A 6000-nucleotide genomic window follows, 5' to 3' on the forward strand; every position below is an offset into this window, starting at 1 on the left:
GGTTAAGTGGGATGCTGGCAGATGGAGAGGGAGGAGGGCTCTGTGTACACAAAGACTTGGAGGCAGGGATGCTGAGGAGCCCATGGGGGACTGGTGTCTATAACATCCGGGGGTCCAGTGGGAGAGGACGAGACTTCAGACTGGAGTTGCCCACCTCCCAGCCTCAAACATCTCCTCAATATTTGTTTTCTCAGGAAAGGCAGGCAGAGCTGGATAAGCAGAAAGAGAACAGAATTGGAAACCAGACAGATCTAGGTTTAACTCCTGTGCCCAGAATAATACATAGTAGATGCTCAATAAATATTTGTTAACTGAAGGCAAGAAAGTGAGACTTGTCCAAGGCCACACATCTTGAAAGTGGTTGCAACCATGACTAATTCAACCTCTCATTCACCCAGCAAATACTTATTGAGCACCTACTATATGCCCCGCTCTGAGTGGTGCTGAAATTTCGGCATGATTGAGACAGGTCCCCGTTCACTGGGGGAGGGAGAACAGACTGGTTGGGGAGGTTGGCATTAACCCAATAATGACCCAGGCAAATAGAGACTCACAGCTCCGGAAAGTTCTAGGGAAGAGCTCTTGAGAGGGTAGAAGAGAAGGACTTGATCTGGTCTCGCAGGTGGAGGGAGCATCCAGCGGAGGTGACAGTGACTGAGTCCACAGCTGAAAGACGAGTGGGACCTGGCTTGGCAGAGAGAACAGCACAGGCAATGGTGTGGAGGAGGGAGGAAGTGTTCGATTCCCAGGAAGGAGAGAGGGCCAGGGTGGCTGGAGCACAGAGGATGAGACGGGGGCAGGGGGTGGCAGGAGTGGGCTGCTGCAGGGCCTCACGCTGGGATCTGGTCTTTATCCAGAGAGCACTGGGAAGCCCCAACCTCTGTTTCTTCATCACCTTCCTTCCAGTTATTTTTGGGATGGGGGGTTGTTGAGGCCCAGATGAGGGTCCCAATTCAGTTCCCTGTTTCTCTGGAGGCCCAGCCTGGCCTGAGGGGCCCAAGGACCAGGGCTTGGGGCCTTTCTGGGAAGCCTGAGAGAGAAGGCCACAGGCTGACCTCAGAATGTGTCCACTCTTAGCTCCAGCCTTGGGCCTGGGGGCTTCTAGCCAGAGCGGGGTGACTGGTCAGTGTTCCCTGTCTTCCCCCAGGAAACAAGCTAGACTGGGTGGGATGGGGAGAGGGAGAAGGGTAAGCCCACAGTCTGATGGGGCGGGGGAGACAGAGTCCTCAGGGACTTCCCAGTCTGCTGGAGGAGACACTGTGATAGGCACTGGTGACACGGGTGAAACCAGCCCCGGCCCTGGGGAGGCTTCTAGCCTGGTGAGTGAACAGGTACACTGAGTTCATCTCTAAAATGCCTGACCCAAGCCTGGTCTACAGTGGCTGCTTCATGACAGGATCCCTTTCTCAGGGTTCAGAGGCTGGTACCCTGACTCCTGGACTTCAGGATCTCTGCAGGCAGGGAGGAGGCCCCCCTGCTAGGACCAGGGTAGAGACACTGGGTAAGGCTCACCTGAGATGCTTTTCCTGAGCCATGTGTGTCATGTGGCATATGGCCACCAGGGGGCAGCCTGAGACAGCATCATTCTTCACTGCTTCCATTTTCCTTCCTCTCTTGGCCAATTGACCCAGAAAGTGCCGTGTTTGGCAACACAGACCCAGCCACGGTTCAAGGCTGTGCATCATGTGCCCGGCACAAAGGTGCCCAGCCGAGGGGGAGGACACTGAAGCCCTGCCTGTGCTCTGGTCACCAAGCCCTGAGCTCTGGCATGGGCTGGGTCTGCCCTAGTATGGGGCGCCTTTTCCTTTGCGCAAAGTTGTCATCTGCTTTCCATGCTCTGTACTGCCAGGTTGCATCCACCCACATTCGCACAGCATCTCCATCTAGGCCAGCAACACTCCTGAGCTCAGACATCACCTGGTCCTAACCCCCACTGTGCAGATGTGGAGACAGACCAAGGGAACCAAGGCCAGTTAGTAGCAGAGCTGGGACTGAAACCCCACAGCCAGCAGGACTGCCTGCTCCACCTGGAGTCTTCAGGTGCCAGGTGCTACCTCTTGGAGGCCTGGCCCTGCCTAGGGGTCCCGGGAACCAGGGATTGAGACCTTTCAGGAAGCCTGAGAAAAAAGGCCACAGGTTGACCTCAGAATGTGCCCAGTCTCAGCTCCAGGCTCAAGACTGGGGGCTTCCAGCTGGAGTGGGATGACAGGTCAGAGTCTCTCCCAGGCAACCAGCTGGACTAGATGGGGAGGGACAGAGAATAAGCCCCCAGTCTGATGGAGGAGGCACAGCTACTGTGCTGGGCACTGGGGAGACACCAGCCCCTGCCCTCGGGAAGCTTCCAGCCTGGTGAGTAAACAGGTGGTGAGGTGTCTCCAGCATTAGGACCGATGTCCCCCAGCTCCTTGAGAGACAGGCATTCTCATGGTCATTACAGGCGCACCCCCTGCTGACCTCGGTGGGGCCATTGGTAGGGGTTTGGGGCACAGTTTCAGGTGTCTGGATTAATAATAGCAACAATAATAATCATGGCAGCTGAGACCTTCCCGTGTGCCAGTGCTGAGACCCTTTCTGGTCCTGTCCTGTTTAATCCTCCCAGTAACCTTAGGAGGTGTGTTCGAGCCGTGGCCATGCTGGGGCAGCCCTGAGAACCCCAGCATTCCTCCTCTGTCTTGACCTTGGGGGCGCTTATGAGCCTGGTAGCTTCTGGGACCTGGCAGCATTGCCTCCATTCCTGCCTCTGGACCTTTGCACAGACTGTGTGCTTCCCCTCGATTAGTCCATGTCACATGTATCCCTCAAGTCTCAGCCACAGAGGTCTTCCCTGTTTCCCTCCTCATTCCTGTCTACATTCATCAAATATTGATCAAATCAGCACCTGCAATGTGCTGTCTGCTCAAATAAGGGGATATAATTGAGAGTAATCAGACAAGTCCCAGCTGTCTTGGAGATTAGAGTAGGTGTCAGCAAACTATGATCTGTGGGCCAAATCTGGCCCTCAGCCTGTTTTTGTAAATAAAGTTTTATTGAAACATATCCATGCTCATGTGTTTACCTATTTTCGAAGGCTCTTTGCAATGGCAGAATTGCGTACTTGCAACAGAAATCTTATGGCCCTCAAAGCCGAAAATATTTGCTATCTGGCCCTTTGCAGAAAAAGTTTGCCAGCTCCTGGCTTAGAGTCTTGCAGAGAAGGCAAACATTAACAAGCCACTGGAGGGACTTCCTGGGTGGCGCAGTGGTTAAGAATCCGCCTGCCAACGCAGGAGACACGGGTTTGAGCCCTGGTCTGGGAAGATCCCTCATGCCGTGGAGCAACTAAGCTTGTGCACCACGAGCCTGCAAGCCTGTGCTACTGAGCCTGCGCTCTAGAGCCCGCGAGCCACAACTACTGAAGCCCACGCACCTAGAGCCTATACTCCACAACAAGAGAAGCCACCGCAAAGAAGAGTGGCCCCCGCTCGCCGCAACTAGAGAAAGCCCGCATGCAGCAACGAAGACCCAACGCAGCCAATAAATAAACAAGCCCCTGGAATAAATAATAAATTGACAAATTGTGAGAAGTGCCAGGAGGGGCATAACAGGGGCAGGAATTCAGACTTAGGGTTAGACTGGTCACCATTTCTTCTTACCTCCCACCCTTGATACCCTGATCAGGTCAGTGGAGGCAGGATGTGGACAGCATATACAATGTGCTGGCCCGTCTGAAGGTCAAGCCTTAGACTGGAGTCTCCTCCAGGGTTGTGTTTATGGCAGAGGTGAGGGTCCTGCTGAAATCTGCAGTTTGGACCACTGCCCTCATTCTCACATCACCAGACCTCAGAGTCAGTCATGAGCGCTCTCACGTCCTCCATCTCTCGGCCCCTGGGATCCCCTGGGAGGCAGGCAGAGCGGGAAGTACTGTTCCTTTTACAAATGGGACAACAGAGGCTTGTTATGTTTAATGACTTGGCCGAGTCTTGCTGAGCTGCAGGCAGAGATCTTGATGTTGTGGGAAAGCCCTGGACCGTATTTAGGACAACAGGGTTCTAGCCCAGGAATCATTTGGGCAAGTCTGTTCCCCTCTGGGCCTCAGTTTGTTCATCTGTAACGGAGAAGGTTAGGGAAAGGAGCTCTTTTCTGGACCTGCCAGCAGCACGCTGGGGCTCACGCCATCCCTCTCCAGGCCTTGGTTGGTCTCTGTAAAGTGGGGAGAGAAATGCTGGGCCCTCGCACACTCCTGGGGCTGGGCCCAGGCTAGGCAGATCACAGATGGGAAAGTCCTTTGAGCTCAGGGGAAGAAAGGAGCTGTATAAACCCAGGGGGTTATTAGGGTGATGGGGATGGGGCCTGAGCTGATGGTCCCAAGGCCCCAGGGCAGTGTGTGATCTGACCAGCAGAGGGCACTGTGGGGAAGCTATGGCCAGCTCCTGAGCTGGAATTATTGTCCCTCCTGGAACACAGTTTGAGGCCCCTCTGTGAGCCTAACCTGCAGTGCTGGATGCGGGGACACGGCTGTGAATGAATAGAACCTGAGATGCTCCCAATCTAGGGATGGGGTTGGGGTGGGGACTTGAAGCAAACAGGCCTTAATACTGAGATGGGCACTATGGCCGGGCCAGGCAGGGATGGTGACCCCCTTGCTGGAGGCTCATGGGAAATCAGAGGTCAGAGGTCTGAGCTGGACAGCCAGAGAAGTGAGGCATACGGGCTGCCTGGGCTTGAATCCTGGCTCTGTCACCTATAGACAAGTTACTTCACCTCTCTAGACCTCATGCTCCTCACCTGTAAAATGGGAATAATAATTGCACCCACCTCACAGAGCTGTTGTAAGGACTAAATTAGCTACTCCTGGGTAACACCTTAGACCAGGGCCTGACTTGTGCAACTTCCTTAAATGTTGCTATTGTGACCTGAACTGGACAGTTTGGACGTTGGCAGCTAAAGCCACGAGGGGTTCTCCTCCACGGATAAGGACAGGGCTGAGGATGGAGCCACCTGGAGAAGAAAAGGGAAAAGGAGAGAAAGGCACTGCTGGAGAGGGGGAGGGGAGCACAAAATTGGGGAGGAGGAAAGAGTAGCTAAGCACCCAGTGCAGCCCCAAACTAAACTCCCTGCTGAGTCACCCCCTCCCAGCCCCCTCCCCAGCTGTGTGCTCTCAGGCATGCTCTTGGGCCTCTCTGAGCCTCAGTCTTCTCCTCTGTAAAATGGGGTGATATCTCCCGCATCACAGGGCTTCAAGGCTTCCTTAAGATGGCTTGGCTCTGAGAGGAGTGGAAACGCCCCCTGCCATCTTGTACTGTAACCCCCGGTCCCATGAGGGGGTGGGTCTGGCTCTGGCCCCACAGACTCCCTGGCCTTTTGTTTAGAAAAGCAGCCAAAGAGGAAAACCCCCCAAACAAACACAGCCCAGCTGGTCTCTGCAGCCCTGACCAGCCCTGCCCTGCCCACTCCTGCCTTCCCAGCCCAAGAAGTGGGTGGGGTGAGTGGGGGGAGAAACTGACACTCTGGGAAAGTGTTTCTCCCAGTGCAGGGGGGGCAGTAACCAGGTCAGGGTGGAGTTGACGGAAGGGCCCCCAGGACTCACCTGAGGGATGAGATGTTCCCGTTCCAGCAGGTAGGCAGTGAGGATCAGAATCCCCTGGGAAGCTGGTTAAACATGCAGGTTCCAGAGCCCTGCTGCCTCCTCCCCCCAACCCTGCCACCCAGGTCCTGATTCCCTAATCTTGTGATGACCCCAAGCCCTGTGGGATTAGATGGAGGAGGCCCAGCTGGGCCTGCTGGGAAAGGCAGAAGCCAGTTTCGGGAAGGGCCTGGGGTGGGGTTTGTCTGAGGATGGGGGACTCTTCCAGCAGGCTTGGAGGCCGAGGACATGGCAACCATGGAAATAAGGAAGCCAGAAGTGCAGGAGAAGAGGGGGTGGGGAAAAGACGCACAGAGGGATGGCAAATAAATTCAATTAAAAATAAAAATTCTGGGCTCCTCTGGTGGCGCAGTGGTTGAGAGTCCGCCTGCCGATGC

Source organism: Delphinus delphis, chromosome 1, assembly GCF_949987515.2.
Source record: "Delphinus delphis chromosome 1, mDelDel1.2, whole genome shotgun sequence".
NCBI classification, from domain to species: domain Eukaryota; kingdom Metazoa; phylum Chordata; class Mammalia; order Artiodactyla; family Delphinidae; genus Delphinus; species Delphinus delphis.